General features: G+C 30.2%; 1 long non-coding RNA gene across 1 annotated transcript in view; it reads right to left on the bottom strand.

Moving 5' to 3' along the window:
• The window catches only part of LOC143190546 (uncharacterized), a 38,918-nt gene that overhangs the window by 4,524 nt on the left and 14,527 nt on the right, over positions 1-19,867 (bottom strand). The window contains exon 2 of the long non-coding RNA XR_013004273.1: positions 9,440-9,482. This is a non-coding gene — a long non-coding RNA (uncharacterized LOC143190546). The remainder of the gene's footprint in view (positions 1-9,439; positions 9,483-19,867) is intronic.

Below are 19,867 nucleotides of genomic sequence, written 5' to 3'. Positions count from 1 at the left end.
AATATTGTATGCTGTTGAAGTTCCTATAGCACCTAATGTTTCATAACGCATTGTAACTCACCCAAAATAGCCCAAGAGGCTGATTCGTTTAAATAGACAAACAAACAAACAATTTATTATTTAATATCAATTTAAAATCCCTTCTTTAATTGATATTTAAAACAAACTGAAAATGCATAAATATGTTTTGTATGAATGATTAGGATGAAAATGTCTAAACTTTATAAAGGTGAAACCTTAGAATACATGTGTAATTATTTTATTAATTTTACACTTTCCATTGCAATTTTTTTCAACATTATTCTATGACGAAGTACTTTTAATGTCTATCATAGAGTTATTAAATAGTTATTATTACGCAACACTTAATGCTCTAACGTTTCATCAGTTGCTTGTTGTAAGGTGTAACATTAACTCAACCTGAGTTTTCATAGATTACTGACATTCACAATTCTTTTGTTATATCCTTTCCCGCTCATTTTGTATGTTAATATTTATATAATAAGACAAGCAGGAACAGTTCTTTATAGTTTAATAAAAGTAAATATATTTTAGATCTTCAACAAGAACAATTAAACCGTGAGGCCAATAAGCTATTATTTATATAATTGTTTACGACAATTCTCAGACAATCAGAAATAGAAAAATAACAAATAGACCTGTTCTATGTTTATATTGAATGCTGTTAAAACCCCTTATAAGGTTAGGGGGTAGTAAAATTTGGGTGGTTCTGCTATCAACTGCAACTTTGTATTCAAGAAAACGTAAAAGTTATTCATTTCTGAAAGGTAGTTAATCTTCTCGGAATGGAGAAATCTGTACGGAAGCTGATAATTATGCGGTTGACTCAAAATTATAAAAATTAAATTAGTTTTTATTATCATTTATTATTGATCCCATATGTCTTCAGCATCTAATCTGAAATATGTTAAGTTTACTTATATCAGATTTTAGTTGTATCCACATCCAAATACGATTATTGTTGTCATATTTAATAGTAATAATAACCAAGATATCAATATATCCATGCTTTGATTTCCCATGTTTTTGGAAAATTTAATTTTGCTGTGTTTTTATTTTGTTGTTTTACGTTTTACGTTAAAAAACGCGGTATATTTTTTGTACGTGATTATTTTGTTCAAATTTAGCTTTATTCATCAACGTAATCTTCATCTAAAATAGGCCTCGAATGACAATCATCTTGATTTTGGAGTGAGGTGATGGATTCATATTTAATCCATTGTAACACGTCGATGCAAAAAAATCCCGTTTGTTACGTTTAAACACGGCCAAACCACTTTGAACAGAGTTTTCTGATAGTCAAATGCTCATGCAATATAAAGCCAATACGTTATTTTGATATATTTATGATGTTAGTATTTACGATTTACGATGTAACTGACGCAATTTTACCACATTTGGACATCCACTGCTTTCTGCATCATCGACGTCTTTACGACCACGTTTGAACTCAGCAAAACCCACATTTTATTGTTATTCTTGATGGAGAGGAGTCCTTATAACACTTTTGAAGCTATTGTTTCGCTTGAACGGCATTTTTCCTATCAAAAAGCAGTGTGAAATTAAAACAAGAAATTGTTTTTGATCCATTCTTTTGAAAATAACAAATGTAGTGTCACTCTTAGCACAAAAACTCACAAACTTATGTTTAGAATATCATGAAATTTTAAGTTTTCTTTTGAAGGTTAGTACTAACTGAAACAATGGTGAATGCAATAAAGCTAGCACCATCTATGTGTATGGCCCGGGACTTTTCAGCTCATGTGTTTTATGGAGATTTTACGCTTGCTGGTAATATTTTTGCATATGTTATATCCGTTGAAGATCAAAAGGTGATCAAACAGTTTATTTTAATTGACAAAATTTGGGAGTTCCAAATGTTTTGTGTTACCACTCGCCTTAGGAATAGTTATTGGTTAACACTTATTTGGGATTTAATGTGCTAGTATAATGATTTACAATAAAATGATGTACTTAAAGAACATATATATTCGTTAAGAAAACAAATTTCCAGACAAGCCTGTGGCACGATGTCTAAGTTGAAATTGATTTCCATATGTTACTGATTGTAAGTTAGGTGTCCTTAACTAGTGAAGTAAAAATCAATTTAAAATCCTCAAAAGTCGCTCTATGTCCTGATCGATTAGTTGGGTAATTATGTTCATGTGATTTATGTGATTACCTGTCGCTTTACTGAAATGTGAAAAGTTGTTTTTTTCTAACCAGCGAAAATATCAAATTAAATAAAAACATATCTAGTATAGTAATGGCTTAAAATGACCATTTGAATGTAACTGATAAAGAGTATTCTAATTTAACTTAAATTTTATATGAAGACGAGGAACTGAACATTTACTGACTATTATATAACATAATATAGAACTATCATTGAAACAATGCATAACCAAGTTATTACAATATAAGAACGCTTGGTTATATGTAAAGCATTGAGAACGCGCATATTTGTGGTGCACATTATTATATCCAAGGCTGCCTAAATTGAATTTTTGACTGTAGGTCTAGCTTTGGATAAGGTTATGAAGACAACATTATTAACATATATAGTGGAAACTAGTCGTAACATATGTCATACGTCTTGAAAATTTTAAAAAATCTGAAAAGGAAGAACAATTGTATATACTTGTATATAAGTGCTACCCCACTCGCCGTATTCTCCAGACCTTACTCCTTCCGATTACTACTTGTTCCAACATATGAGTCATGACCTGTATGAGCAGCGCTTAACTTCTTATGATAATATCAAAACAGAAATAAATAGAATAAGTATAAGTATAATAGAATAAGTATCAAACAAACATATATTTGTAAGAGAACTTTCGTCGGATAATTCATTATAACATTAAAAACATGAGTGTATGAAGTAAGTTTTAATCGTTTGGATAAATCGTCCTATCTTTAGACACAATTCAGAAAGAAAATAACCTAATTTACCTATTTAATTAAACAGTTCACACTGAACTTTAGATTTTCGCAGGTAAAATCAATATCATACACATATTTAGATTTGAAAAGTTTGTAAGTTGGTTTGAAGTTAGATAGAACATGCTATTTTAGAAAACAAATGCAACACAGTGAACAATGAACAATGTTAAGCCCAATTATAAAGAAATTATAAATCATAGCAATGTGGATTTCAGGAATTTTTTAGTGAAAAGATTCCAGTCACATGAAAATATATACTTATTGTATCATTTTAATAGTATTTCTAAAGAAATTTGTTATTTGTAGTTGTTTGTAGTAGTTTGTAGTTGAAAACATAGAAGGAAAGAATTATTAAATCTATAATATAAATTTTGTTCCAAGGGAAATTATTTTGAAAACGTTAAACACTTAACACGTTATTAATTAATAGAAGATGAACGCAATGAACTTTTAGAAGTGAACAAAAAATCCTTTTACATTGATTTTTTTTATCTAAAATATTGTATTGAAAACTATCGATACGGGATTCTTCAACCGTCTCGCGATACAATCTACGGCGAGATTTCTAGTTATAAATCCTCTTCAGGTTCATTACCAGTCCGAGGCACGTGACTTGCCCAAGAATACTAACGCTGCTGTACAAAAAATAAGATATTTGACCGCATTAGATAAGTGGTTACATAAAAAAGGCCCTAATTCAAGGCAACCGCGATCGTCGAGACGCGCTTCACTTTTTTCCTTCCTCGTTGCTCGGGCGCTCGTTCCGAGCTCCTTGCTCGGCCTATCTTGACCTTGACTATGTGACGGCCTTTACAATGGTCAACGACTTATATCCCGGGGAACCAGAAACTGGTTTATATATTTTTATATGCTTTTATGTAATTCGATTTTGTGCTATGACGAGCGAAGTATTAGAACCGATGCTGGGCACTCGATTAATACGGCTTCCACGATACACGATCTAGTTTTTCGTATCGGGGGTCGGTTTTTTTCTCTCGCTGTCATTCCTCTAGGTTCTGACTCGGAGCGAGAAGATACAAAAACCGATCGAGATACAGACAGTTTAACGGCTTGAAAATTTTTTCTGACTCTTTCGGTCTGGACTAATTGGTTGGATTTGTTTTAAGCGCTATGGGAAAATGGATAATAATCAACTAATTGACTGTGTTTTGAATTGATTTAACTGTTTTGATATACTGGCCTCTTTAGAACTTTCAGTGCTTGTTAGGTATTTCCTCTTATATATTTATAAATTATATTTTCTATTATGATTTTTTAATATAATAAAATACTTTAATGTAACGCAAGTTATAAATGTTGTTAGCGCAAATTTTTCCACTTCTTGAAATAGCTTATTTGAAGCAAATTTTCAGAACAGTGGTTGCAGAATAACACATGAACAGGCATTATTACAGTTTTATAGTATCCCGAAAAAAACAAGAGATATAGTCTTAGAATTCTTAAGATTATTTCCCCGTAAGATGAACGACGAATAACACCCACATAATATTAGTTATTGACAGTTTAGCAGGGAAAAGGGAATCATATATAAACATAAATATATATTTGAGATTTGTATTTTTTAATGTTCTCAACATTTTATGTTTTAGAACATAATGCGGCATAATACGATTACCTGATTTTTGTTTTATTTTTTTATTGCATTTATATGTCTTAAATACATTTTTATTTAATTAGTAGATGGATATCTAAATTGTCTAAGGGCTTATTATTTACTTATTTTTTATTTACAAGGGTTTTCTGACAAGTATGTGGAATTTACATTTATGTGAAAAATATAGTTTATTTATAACGTGATTTTCTTTCAAGTCGATAGACTTAGCCTAATGTTTTTGGATATTATGTAGCTGCGACAGAAACACAATTGCCCTAAAGTATTAAAACATGTTTTAGACATAAGGCCGGTAGTCTACATACGCGGTAGTCTAACATGCATATCTGAATAATTAATTTTCGGCTTCAAACTAGGACTCGGATAACAAATAGGTGAGGTTTCGCAGACATTATATGCATCCTCAAGTCTTCAATATAAAAATAATTCAAAACTGAGAGAGTAGTATGCTAGAGATCGCTAGTTGACCATTGTTCTTTATTCTTATTGTTTTCTGTTTCCATGGCTAATTAGAGCTATATTAAATTTAAATTCCACCACACCGAAAGATGTCTCAGAAGCTCCCTACCACTAAAGATTAAAGGGATACGCTAAAAATAGCACGTGTTTAAAAGGCCCTTAATTAAGTACACGGCTGACAGAACACTAGTTAGATTTGATTAATTATTAAATGAGTATCGACCAGAACATTCGGTTCAACAAGGAGATGAGTTCAACATCGGGAGGATTTTGATATTTATAAATACCAACATTATGTTAACAAATACAACTTTGTAAAAATAAGTGTATTTAGTTTAAGTTAAAGAATTTTTCCATAATGAAGACAAAACGTGCATTGTATTGATGAAAGATGATTTTCTTTTAGGGACATGCGGACCAGTGCTTACTTAATATCTAGAGAGCTAGATATTAATTTGTTTTTCCTTTCGATTTCCTAATTAAATCTCGTTGAATATTGCAATTTGTGAAGCCATATTTTTATTAAATACTTGTCACTACTCGATGTTTCGTATTTTTGCTACTGTACATTTGCTGAAGTTGTTTAAAGGCATGTTCTTTGTAAATTAACAAATGCCAATGAGCAAGCTAACAAATGACAGTATTATTGTGGAAGTTTATGCTGGTTGTCTACTGGGAACCTTTATAATTTAAGTTCGATTTACGCGGCCTCTGTTAATATGGGGTAGGGATCTTTAATATAGTTTATTTATCATTGATATTTTTTGTATATATCTTGAACTAAAAAATACCTGGGAGATAATATCCATCTTATTATTTTTAGCTATTTATTTTAGATACAATTAGAAAATAAAGATTTTATTGTCGTTTATTCTGGGTTTCGAATATCTCTCCCATTTAGTTGCTTTTTGTTTAATATATATTTTACTTTATTTAATATCTAAAATCCTGCATAATAATTTTAACTGATTTTATTTGATAATCTTTATTAATTTCAGTTTATTATGTATAATTCCTCTCTCCTTTCTATTTTCTATAGTTGATATAGTAATTATATAACAACTGAAATCACTTCTTGCTTTTCATTACACGTTTTTGCAATGTTTATTTTACTATAACAGAAATATAAACTCGAATATTGAATATATGCTAAATGTTCAACTTGATAATTACCTGTTTCAGTTACAAAAATAAGTTGAAACATCCATTAAAATTATTTAGATATTAATGGAAATTGCTTGGAGACAATTGAAAGGCCAATTCAATTGTTTTGATATTGAATGTGAAATATGGACATAAAATAGAAAAATGAATGTCGAAAAGCATTCTTTAGTAAGATCGAATGAAACCATCAACGGAAAACGCAACGGATAGGGCAACAATTGTCCAAGATTTGAAGCCTTGAATTTCAAGCATAAAGTGTTGGATCTTTATTCAGATTCCAGAGAGTTCTGGGTGCCAATTGTTGCAATCAATATGTCTAAAATGGACAGTACTTTGAATAATATAATCCTTCATATTCTTTAAAAAAAACATAAGTGTATTTATATACTTAAATATGTTAATTTTTTTTACTAAATAATTTATTTTAACGAGAAAAAATAATTAAGGATATCAAAGTGAAGCATTTAAATTAATCAGCGTAGAAATACATTAGTTTGGTGCTCTAAGAATGGTAATTAAAAAATATACTGAGGAATTACAATTTGCCTTCTACTTTTCCTTTTCACTAACTACAGCCATTATATTCACTTGTAATTGCACTATAAAAATAAAGGTTATGCATTCGAACAAGAATTTTTCCGCGCGTGCTGTTTTTTCATCGATTTCTTCGCGTCCTTTTTTTTGCCCCCATCGATTGGTTTGTTTTCGCAATTAACCAATAAAATTCTAATCGATTTCCCGTTGCATTCACATACAAAAAATACTCGCTAAATAGCATCGGAGAATATAGAACGCTGATTATTTGTTACAAAATATTTATCGATTTTTGTATATGATATTAAAACAATCAGTGTTAATTATTCAAAATTAATATATTACGGCGAAAATTTTAAAAAGTTTACTTTTTATTTTATTTGATGTCGGTTTCAATTATGTTGCCTAGTCAAGGCGACAGGACTGTTCGCCAATTGTTGTAATACACGCTGATTCGAATCCTGATGAACACGGTTGTAAACTTATATGTTTGTGATTGTTTTCAATTGTGTTTATTAATAGATAAAGGCACAAAATTCGATAAGGAATATCCTAATCAGGCCAGGAACTTCTGTAAAGGAAAATATCATTCACATATGAATCATTTGACGTGTAATAAGAGCCAGTAAAAGGCAGCTATATCTGAATTAACAGATTTTTGTCACAGCTTTTTTGAAACATGTAAAAGTGTGGGTTATCTTAAAAAATTCTTTTTTCCTTTATAAACCAGGTATTTTCCCATGAATATTTAGATGAAAGTTACAACAAAAATGTGTAGTAATATATATATTGTCTATTGTTTTGCTAATTTGGAGTATATGGCCAATGTCTGGATTAATCACGTTAGAAAAAAAACTTAGTAGATGAGACTCTCAGTTGAAGTTATTCAAGATTTCGCGGTTAAACATGAAAGAATATCACTAAATCACAGCATCACGGAAGGAATACAGCTATTGGGCAACGCGCAGGAAGTTAGAATATTGAAGCAAACGAAACCACACGAACATGTATTGTGTATTCCTGATACTGTTAACTTTAACAAGCTAGATTAGCTAACTTTTAATTTAAAAATACATACTCATACGCAACAGTAATAAATTAATTTGTAAGTTATTATTATACTAAGCATATCTAATGTAAGATATAATAAAAATATGTGGATCTTAAATAGCTTTGTTAAAACCAAAATATAGGGTTCACTTCATTGACCGTTTCGATTATGTATCATAAAGCTCTATAGATTATTGGGAATAATTATATCTAATTCGGCGACTATTGTTTTTTCATCAACTTCCTATTTTTCTGTGATTAAGTTGGTTTGTTAATAAAATGAAATCGTTGAGATTCATGTAAGAATTCATGTTCGGAAAATAGCATAACACTACTTACTGTAACAATCACAGTAAACTTACAAATCGGGATGAATTAACAGTACTACTGCCTGCAATTAAGTAACATTAATTCAGAAGAAAGGAGGCAATAACATTTATCTTAAGTATCTGTTTGCTACGGTACGATACGCTTATAAATATTAAAATGTCGTGAAGGCTATTCTTGAGGAGTATGTACCTTTCAGTTCAAAACCTTCCGTAAAACATTAAATTGTAAAGAAGTTATGATAAATATCTTTGATCGACATATAGATTTTCATAATTTTGCAATTCACTAGGCTTATGGAGGACTGAATAAATAAGATGTTAAGCCAGCGGATACGATAACACAAACCACTGGCTGTAAGAATTTTACCAGGTTCTATTATCTAATTTTTTTGATGGAAATAAGTTTCTCACTTCTTTTATATAAAATCATTATCAAACATATAATACTTTTCTCTTTTTGAGTTATTGAAGAAAGTAAGTTTTCAACACTTCTTTCTCTCATATGTTTTTCATTGTTAACACTGCTTCCGGGTAAATAATGCGATGCGTATGTATTGCTCAGTTTACATTCCAATTCTTGTAGGTTATATGTCAGTGTATTATATGATTTGTACGGAATACGGGCGGAAATATCGTTATATTCAGCTGGTCCGGCCTTTCGTGTCATCAGATGAAGTTCTTATTATTACTATCAAACACTGCCATAACTTCCCTGACCAGCACAGTCGCCAGACCACAATCTAATTGTTTAAAGCAGATAATTAATAAATTTCCATCTCCAATATCATTAAAGGAATTAGCAGATAATTTGGTACATGAAGGGGCACTATTTGGAGAAGAATTGTCACTGTATTAAATGCAAATTGTGGCAAAACACCTTATTAATAAATGAAGATTGCGTATATCTCACTGTCGTAGTGTTATGTGGTGTGATTTTGTCTACGTTCTATAACACATATATTTTTTATAACATCTTTATTCGATACGTATAGTACCATCTTAATTATAAGTTAATTTATTACTACTTTTTATTTGCACTTGGATTAATTCATAAGCAGGACGAGTGCGAGAAAATACATCAATATGTATTCCTCAATTATAAAATTATAATAACTTATATACTATATATATTTTACAATAAAGGTATACATTTTATATAATAATTTATATTTTATATAATTTATATATTTTATATATTTTATATAATAATTAATTTTTAATAATTTTAATTGTTCTATTAATTATGTTTGTAATTATAGAAATAAAAAAATCTTGCTGAAGTAATAGTTTTGATAAATAAACTTACCACTTTCAATGACGAACGGTTGTCAGAAGAACATGGCTGTTACCTGCAATTAAAAAACAATAACATGTATACTGTACCGTATATTACAGAAATATAAAAAAAAACCATTTCCATCCATTTTACAGTCTACAATTTCACGTAAAATTATTATTTAAGATCTGGTAGTAAATTTCATCGTGATTCTGAATCAGTACAATTACTTACGTTTAATCGTTGTATAATTTGCGGGCGTTATAATTTATCTCGAGCATTATTTATCAATATACGATATTTTAATTGGTGTGACAGTGTTTACAGTTGGCCATGTCCGCGGCAACGCTCATTAGTATGTATAATAATCGCGTTTTTCTCGGCACAAAAACCGGTATTCAGTAGTTCGTAAAAGACTTTTTGTCGGAAAAAAAATATTCGAATTTTATCATGATTTATTGAACGGATTTTGTCGAGGTTTATTATCAGATCTATGTGTCGCGTATTGGAGTCGGCACAGTTCAGTAACTGACTTAATGTTTGAATAACTATTAATAGAGGTAATAAATGCGAGTAATTAGATACAATAATCTGACTCTTGTTTGTATTTGTTTCTTACTAAGGTATAACGATTGAATGGTTGAGTTACCCAACTTATTATTATTATACCATTGAACATGGATTGGCTGTTTATTATATTCGCTCCCATGGATAGAAAAAATGATAATCTGGTTAGAAATGAGTGTGGTTATATCCGAATTAAATTTCTACAGAATCTAATCTGTCTGACACTTGGTTTGTTGGTGTGATGTTAAAATTCCTTAATTTCTGCAACTGATACGCTTCTCAACTTCTCCAAAAATTCAGTAGATCGGCTGATAATACAATGCTACAATGCATATATATATATATATATATATATATATATATCTACAGCCGATCTCAGCCGATCTACAGCCAAATTTTTGGAGAAGTTGAGAAGCGTATCAGTTGCAGAAATTGACCGCGATATTTGGTGTAAAATTCAAAACAGATAACCTTAAGGTACTACGATTGTGCTGATATACATTGAATATCTATTGTATGCTCAATATATTTGTAACAATATCTAAGGAAATTACTGAAGATGCCAGCTAAAGAGTCGGTAGTCTAACCTTTATTGAGCTCTAATAAAAACATCTGGGTATATTTTCAAAATAAGAGAAATAATATTATTAGAAGAATAAAAAAAATAATAGAAGAATTCATTATTTTAAACAATGAATGTACTATTCAGGATATCTCGAAACCCCTAGAAGTGGATAGGACTTTAAAGATTAAAATTAAAGCATTGCTGAAAGTTGTTGAATAGTGCTGGAAAAACAAATTTTGTAACAAAAACAAAATATGTTTTTAATTAAAATTTGGAGCCCAAAGGCTTTTGATAGATAATTTAACAGGATAGAAAAGTGGCAGGGTCAATTTGTACCATTATTCAACCAGTCACCTCATCTTTCCTTAAAATTTTTTTTTAAGTATAACAATTTTTTGAATCTCTGTATTTTAAATTCTTTCCATTTCGTAAATGGAACAGTTGGATAATATAAGGCTGTTTCTCTTTTGAATTCTTTCAGTTGATCGGAATAAAAGAATAATTTTCAAGAAAAGAAGGCAGGTTGACGTTGTATTGGCCATAAACTATTATAAGCAAGAGACATTCGAGCTTTGAAAACCGCCCCTAGTACGTGAATTCCCGGCACATGCATCTCAGTTTCGGGTGTAAGGTCACTAGAGGTGGACTCTTGCTGTGAATCAACATAGTCTACTAAATTTTGGACAAAAGTTTACAATTCGAGGTGTTCGGCCACCAAAGGCGGATTCCAGTAGTTCAGTTTTCCATCCGTAGACAACTGGAATTCGGAGTCATCAAAACGTAGGAAATCATTCCATACAAGGATCTCATGCAAATTTGGATAGAAAAAATGCCATTTCGAATATAAATAAAGGCAAACTGGCAGACGTTATAGATCCTAAATATAAACAGGTACAGGAAGTAAACATTTTACGACTAAAAGTAATTCAGGTGGAATAACCACTTACATCCCTGTGGTCGTTCCTTTGAGAGGAAGGTGTTGTTTTATATATGTTCTTTAAATTTGCAGTTCTATTTATTTTTGATATGATAATTCTCTGTTCTAATATAATATTTTCCATATCCATTTTTATGAAAATACTCGAATAAATCATGTTTAGTTTCTTTTGATTTTTAGTTGTTTACACCTGGAAACAATCTTTTATTTACAGAAGAATTAATAGGTTTGACATTCGACGACTAGATTTTCACTGGGTTACTGAAGATTAATTGAATATCGAGATATATATAGTCACATTTTCCGTTAAGTTGGTATTTCACTTTATATAAATAACGGATCTGGGAGTTTAATTGAGTTTTAATGTATTTTTTTGCTTGTTGTTCTACTACATAAGAGAGTCATGAGCCTCGTCAAAATATTTAATGCCTGCTTTAATCTCGAATATTTTCGAGGAAAATGGAAAATTCCCAAGTCCTAATGGTGTCCAAACTAAGCAAACCACTAGAGGTTAGGACCCCGTACTGACTTATAAGCACAATAATGGATAAAATAATGGAAAAACTTATTCTAAACAGAACTAAGGAGTACTTAAACAACTAATCCCCACTCACTAATTTGGATTCCGTGAATATGGAACGATCGAACAAGTACACCGTTTCTTTAGACGTCATCAGTAGATATAAAGGCAAACCAAACAAAGTCCACTCGTGTCACTTATACTCTGAGAAGGAAAACCTCTCGCAGGAGGAATATGCAAAGTACTTGGGCATTATAGGTTAACCTCGCAGAATGGCACAAACACATCTGGACCAAGCGGAAACAATTTGACAGCAGGCTCCGTAGTCAGTATTGATTAACAAGTCGATACTCCCATTTAAGCAACTAGAGTAAAATGATAGTGTACGAATCTAGATATACGGTATTCAATTACGGATCACAGCAACAAACAGCAATATAAAAATATTGGAAAGGGTTCAAAGCGAGGTTTTGAGCAACAGTAAAACAGGAAATAAAAATTATAACAAAACGATCTCTGATACAGAAGACTTGCCTAATATATAAACCAGTTAGCAGTTGACCTGAGGCCTAAGATATGCGACATCCCCAGTCTCAGCAAAGAATCGTATGGAGGGATGGGAGCTGCGCTCACATACTGAATCTATCTTATTAAAAGTACAATAACAATCTTGTGGATGGAAAAAACAGTGGCTTATTGTTGCAAAAAAAAAGTTGAAAAAGCGAGAATCATTGCTATATTTTCTTTTTACCGAAAATATAAATTAAAATATCGTTTCATTTGATTATTTTTAACGTGACATTTTATATTATGTATTTATATACAATATTTAGCGAACTATGGTCGAGTCATTCGTTGAATATTTCAAACGTTCATTTAAGTGCAGAATTGTTAGGTAACCTTTAATTATTTATCGATATTGTTATAAAATTAGAAAAAAAGCCAAAATAAAAACAAAGCTGCAACGACACAAGCTCTGCCTTTACTTTTTCTTATTTGGAACCTGTTCGCTACTAAATGTCAGTCTGACACCTCAGAAAATACGATCGACAAATCAAACTGATGTTTTGGTTCTTTTGCACCTATATATGGACTGAAGCAATAACACGAATCAAATTGTTTTCAAATAAAACACGTAAGTGAGTAGTGTCAATTATAGATTACACTTCTAGCGAAATAATACATGATATTTCGAAGTAATAGAAAAATAATTCCTGTATTTAAAATATAGCTCTTTGAGATATAAAATAGAAAAATTGACCATTATTGTCAGCTATGTTGAATTTAAACATCATGATATCAACATTAGTAATGTCCATTAAGGTGGGCATTCAACTAAAGTGGTCAGTCTAGAAAATATTAATAAAAATTATAAAGTGGTTTCAGAAGAATACAATTGCATTACAGGATGTATTAAAAGAATATGCGGATTATACTTAACATGAAAAGCAACATGGTATAAAGCTTGTCTCAAGATGAATGTCGCAATTCAATTTGTTGGGAATTGTTAAAATATAATAGAAATATATTTTTTCAGTGTAACCTTCAATGAGCCATTAAATGTAATCCGGTAAATCAGAGATCAGATAACAATTCAAGCAGTTAGTTATCCAAGTCAGAAATAGTAAAGTTATTACATTATTACTACAACACTTTGGAATACACGTGTGATAATTGGTTTAATATGCCAACTTATTGAACCCTTTCAACTCTGCTAACGTATTACTCAATAAGTATTCGATCTGACATAAATGGCACCATTATTAGCATACCCACATGATTTCTGTATAGTTCTAGTATAAATTATACTCTCGTGTGTTGGTTAATCCTTATGCTGTGATGGGAAAAGGACAGCGAAAGCAATTATTGAACCGAAGTTGTAACTTCATCAATTCTTAAAGAGTGCATATTTAAGGTAACTCTGTGTAATAGTAACTTTCAACTATATTGTTAATTAAACTGTTATAAAAGAAAAATTAACATATAGGGAAGAATAGTTATGATAAGAACTGTTTATGAATACAGATCACCATATTACCCGGATTTAGAACCTAGTGATTATTGTTTTTTTTTTAACTGTCAAAGGGTTCTATATAAAAGGTATAAAAAACACGAGATATATAAAAGAAGAAGTATCAAAAATAAAACATAAAGATATCGACAATAAAAGTTATACAATTAAAAACTAATGATGAAATTCAATAAAACTAAATAAGGAGTTACAAGGAACAAAGACCGCTATATTAACTATTTCACGTTACGTTCAGCTATCGTCAATTAAGGATGTAAAATGAAATGTCTATTAAATTACCAAGCGTTAAAAAAACGTTAAATCACAAAAGCGATGTTTAGCAACAATAAACATCAATAAAATAACTACATTCAATCGTCGAGTGTTATTTTTTTGTAATCACTTTTAATAATTAACATTTACGGTTTAAAAAGCTTAACGGTTCCTTTTTCATTTCTGATTTCAGTTTGTGTTATGTAACACTTATTTTGAACTAATAAAGATCATTTATAACATTTAGATTTAGATAACGTGGTCCTTAGTCAGTGCTGATAAATGACTTAGTTATAAGGCTTTTGTTAATTAACAAATTCTGCTTATTTTTATTGTTCAGCATGTCAAAAAGAAAAGGACTTAGTTAATCGGAAGAAAATCTTATTTATTAGTGCACAACTTATTGCTTCTGTACAAACAAGTATTAAAATCTATATGGATAAACATAATCCAGTTATGGGATTGTTCTGTAAGAAGTAATTTAAATGTTATACATGTATTTAGGATAAAATCCTAAATATCACGGATGCGCCGGAATTCTACAAGTACAATTACTTACACCCAAGCCTTCAAGATTGTTTGTGCCCTTGTTTGACTTTTTTCACTTTAATACAATACTAGAATGTATAAAGAAAGCTAGCAAGAATTTCAAGAAAATTCGTTCAGTAGAACTTGAAATATTATGTCAATCGACTCGAAAAAAGTAGTTTAGAGAAAAACAGAGTTTAAAATTTACTCTCATTAAGACGGCTATATGTTCGCATGCTCATATGAAATATACATATTTCTTTATCATCGTAAAAATCAATGTAACGTAACGTAATAACGTAATCAACGTAAAAAAATCTAACCTATTTCTTAAATTGGATGGTTTTGAAATTCCTTTATTTGAAACAACAGTTTTCCATTTGACATTATTGTATTATACAGACGCTAATCACGGAACGCTTAAAATTATTATAAATTTTCTTAGACATCTTAGCAGTTGATGAATCAACTATTTCTAGACGTTAACACGCAATGTGAAAGATCCAATATGCCTAGTACAAAGTTACTCGGTCACGCGTTGTAAGATTTATGGATCACTGGTTCACTGAGAGGATGCACTGTTTCAGTTCAAATGCAAAGTTCTGACTTTCTGATTACCACTTGTTCAGATCGACGCAGTACGCTTGGTGGACACAAGATGTACAAGAACTTATCGACGATTGGATTGCTGTCGAAATAACACCGTTCTTTCAACATGGTCTCGCTATCTTGGGAGAAAGATAGGTCGAGTAAGTGAGAGAAAGTTGTAAAAAGGGATGGTAAATATATTGATTATTAGTTGATCCGAATACATGATAGCACCAATGGTCATAAAATCATATTCATCTTTCCTTAACTCTCAATATGACTATGAATAGTTTTTGCTTTTGAGATAATTGTTTGTCTATATAACATGAACGATTGTCAATTTTTCAAGAAAAAAATTTAAAAACAGAATTCTTTTTTGACTTAACTCAATAATGTAGCCTAAAATATCTCTTAAAGTTAGTTTAGGATTGTCGGAGAATGCGGTATCTGATAAAAAATCAAGGAATTAAAATTTGAAAATCAAAATATTGAAAACTACAAGACAATCGATAAGAAACGTCATCTTATTCAACTTCATTCCTTACATCAAATGCGTTTTATTAACCAACTTCAAAAAAGGAGGACGTTCTATGCTCGGCTGTATAATTTTTTTTTAAATGTATACTCACCGATTTCTCCGTCAATTATGGACCGATTTTCAAAATTATTTTAAAATTTATTAAATTTTTTATTCGAAAGAGTACACTTCCGAGGTGGTCCCATTAGTACCAAATCAGGATCTGATTTATTTTTGTATTGTTTGGGCTCGGCACCGACTTCAAAAATAAAGTTTGATTATTTTTTACTTTTTAGTGAGTTCCTTATCTATTTTTTGAAGTCGGTTCAATTTTTTAATTTTTTTTTATAAAATTAAATGTTTAGTCACACTTATTTCCTTAAAAATTTCGATGATTGTTTCAACACGGATTTAGGATGATATCCATTATATGGTATAGATAAATTGATTAATAAACTGTATGTATAATAGGATAAGATTGTAAACAATATTTTTATTTTAGGTTATTTAAAAAAAAACCTGTGAATTTATCATTTAATCCAGCAATTATTTACATCGTATAGTAAAGCCTGAAAATATTTATGAGTATTTAAATCGAATAGAACAACTGATTACCAAATGAGGAAAATAACTAATTATTCAACACTGTTTTGTTCGTATAATGTCGTATTAGTTTACAAGTAGAGAACAGCAATCCATTAAAGCCATCAAAGTAAAAGCTGTTTTATCCTTCAAAGACAAAAATATTACGGAATTATAAGGCAACATAATAAAAATATCGATTAATGTGTGATTTATGAGCTTTATTCTGTATTTATGTAAATAGAAACGATTTACTAATAGAACAACCACTGTTATGAACTAATTTTATATTGTTGCTACTATAAATTAGTCGGTTGTTTCACGATGATAGGTTTATTTGTTTTTTTTGTCGAGATTTTTATATCATACTAATTATCTTTCACAAAAAATATGTGTTATAATCTATATATGATATACAACACGGGTATTAACGAGTAGAACACGTTACCGATTTACGATTTATCTTTCAACAATAGCCTTCATTATCCATGTTATGTTCTGGGGATATTATTAATTTTTCTTCAAGTAAAAACACAAATGGTGATTTATTGGAAAGAATGGGTTAAATCAAATCGTTAAGAAAGCTTTCATCAAATTATGTAAAAAAAACGAAATAATAATAATGCGTTATAATTGAATTTTTTGGTATCAACAACATGAAATATACATAGTTCTTCCATTAAAACAGCCAATGCATGTCACAGATGACGTCGAATGCACTGAGAATAATAGCAAGAATGTAATTTTCGGATTAGGGCATCTAATCTAGAATAGTCTATTCAAAGTTTTTTCTACATACGTCATCAAGATACTTAATGTATTGCCTGCCGTAAGTTGTAAATTCATTTTAGAATCAGACAATATTTCCTTCTCAATCTATTCTAGTTAAAAAGAGACACGATGCTGTCTGATTAGTTCGAACACGTAAACGTATGAGCCTGTCAAAGTCGTGCGGTTGTCAGACGTATGCAAAATTCTTGAAAGCAATAGTGATAAGAGGTTATAACTCTAACCTATAAGCAACTGTGGCTCTATAACTAACTGTAGTTTTTAGATGTACTTTAGATGTTAAAATAAATTATATTTGATAAAATTTTTGTTCAATTATTTTATTTAGTTCAGTATTTTGTTGTATGTCAAAGCCAAACTGAACTAAAACTCAGAGTTGATGTGGCAACATTGATACGTTTTGATGTCACACATTTAGATGACGTATGTACAAAATAACTTTGACTATATATAGATATATAGATTTTGTGATTCAAGGCCCTCAAATAAAAATTAACATATGCCAAAATTTCATCTCGAAATAGCTGCAGATTTAAAAATGATAACAAGAAGCAAAGAAAAAAATATTTATGTTTTTCAAATAAAAACATTGTAACGGATACCAAAGTAATAATATGCAATAGTTCTAGAAGTTATACTAAAGGTAATTAAAATAAAAAGCTATTACACATTTTGTTGTAATTAAGTAGTCAATTTATTAATAGGGTTTGTCCATCAAAAATAGTAGCAAAAATTGCAGTAACTGGTAAAAATTAAACATTTACGTTAATCATGATATATTTTAGTTTTAATGTGATTTAATGTGTTGCTAGAATTTGTTGAATAAAAACTGAAGAAAGCGAAATTAGAATAAGAGAAAAAATATTAGATAGGATTTTGCAAGATGTAAGAATAGTGGATGATGAGTCGATCTGAACCAAATGAATAAAACATATAATATTAACCATCAATAATACCCTACTGATCTAATGACTAAAGGTGGACGAGTGAAACAAGCAAGGAAAAGAGAATATATTTTTATACAAGAGCATAGGTAAATAAGTTATTGTTTTGTAAAAATAATGATGTATTGATTGGGTGAAATGACGGTGGTGATGGCGATTGGTGACAGCCTGCAAGTTGACGATTTTCCTTTGAGATAGATGAATGATATATACAAATATGGTTTCGATCTGTATGTAAATATAGAGCCTAAACTTGATGTAAATATATTTCAATATGGTCTCTATATAAATATAGTGATTTTCACTCCGTTTTTTAGTTGTTGCAATAAACTTTTCTAATAAAATATTATTTATTTTTTCCTAATGTTTCCCAAATTTTATTTTTTTATGTAACTGAATCGGTTTATAAAATTCGATTTGTGTTGGTACCTATCGAGACTGTTGTCAAATGCCTACAAAATTACTTAAAACATTAGTCATAATAATTAAAGGTTACAAACCGGTAAATGTAAACCAAAAGTCACACTTGATGCGGCAACATTGCTGACGTCATACATTATGATGAAGTGTATGGGCTGATTTATTGGATAGACTATAGGTAACGTACAATGCTCAGACCTTCGTGTCAGTCACAATAAACCAGACTTTTATAGTCAACCACTAAGAATGAAATATCTATAATGTTTATTGGTTTTCCTATCTCAAAACAAAAATAACAACATACATATAATAATTAAAAATATCAAAATATAAAGATCCAAAGAAACTATTAAAGAAACAGTAGCATTTAAATTATCAATTCCTAAGTAACTGATAGATGAATATTTATAAAATGCGATTACATGAATATCTACACAAAACCATGCAGAGAACGGTTTTGTTGGCGACATCACGAATAATCCAAAAATTGGTGTTGGAATCAACAGCAGGCGGTCAAAAACGCGCAAAGAAGCCCATCAGAGCTAATTCATTTTGAAATTTATAATATCCCAGACAGATTTTTTCCTTCGAGGAAGTGAACGCATTTTGCTTAAATCTAAAAATAACATATTGAGTTTTATGGAACTTATTAGTTGAACAAAATATACCATTGTAATCACATACTTCGTAAAACTGTTGGATATAATACATGTACAGGGTTTGTCTCAATAGATTAGTCTTTTTGTCGGGAAATTCATTGCTAATAAACAAATAATTTTTTGCTGATTATTCTTCGCGGATCACAAATTCAAAATCTTAAATTTTGGGAGCTTTTCTGCCAATCCTGGAACCTTTTTTGAAAAGGTGTAAATAGAACCGCAGTCAGTACGTATGTCTAAGATGACGTTATTTTAGGCTTTGCTTAGTGCGGGAGGACAAGAAGTTCGGCGTTACACCGATCCCAACTAAATATGATTTTTTAAATTTCTTTTGTCACTCGTACACGCTGTAATGCGAATTTCTCTCTAAGACCTTTCCGTTTCGAAGCCAGAGCTTTAACGCTGTTTTTTTTTTTAATTTACTACAAAATTTGTTAGAGATCAATTAGACATTGTATCTTATATTCCGATGAGACAAAGAACATTTTCCGTGGAACGCTACCTGTTCTAATAATTACCTACTCCTTACTTTCCCCACTATTTGCAGCAGCCTCTAGG

Source organism: Rhynchophorus ferrugineus, unplaced genomic scaffold (genome assembly GCF_030347505.1).
Source record: "Rhynchophorus ferrugineus isolate W39M unplaced genomic scaffold, kcgeb_rfMv2 rfM2, whole genome shotgun sequence".
Lineage (NCBI taxonomy): Eukaryota > Metazoa > Arthropoda > Insecta > Coleoptera > Curculionidae > Rhynchophorus > Rhynchophorus ferrugineus.
Note: the sequence above shows the minus strand (reverse complement) of the source record. Positions and strands in the feature narration are given on the sequence as shown.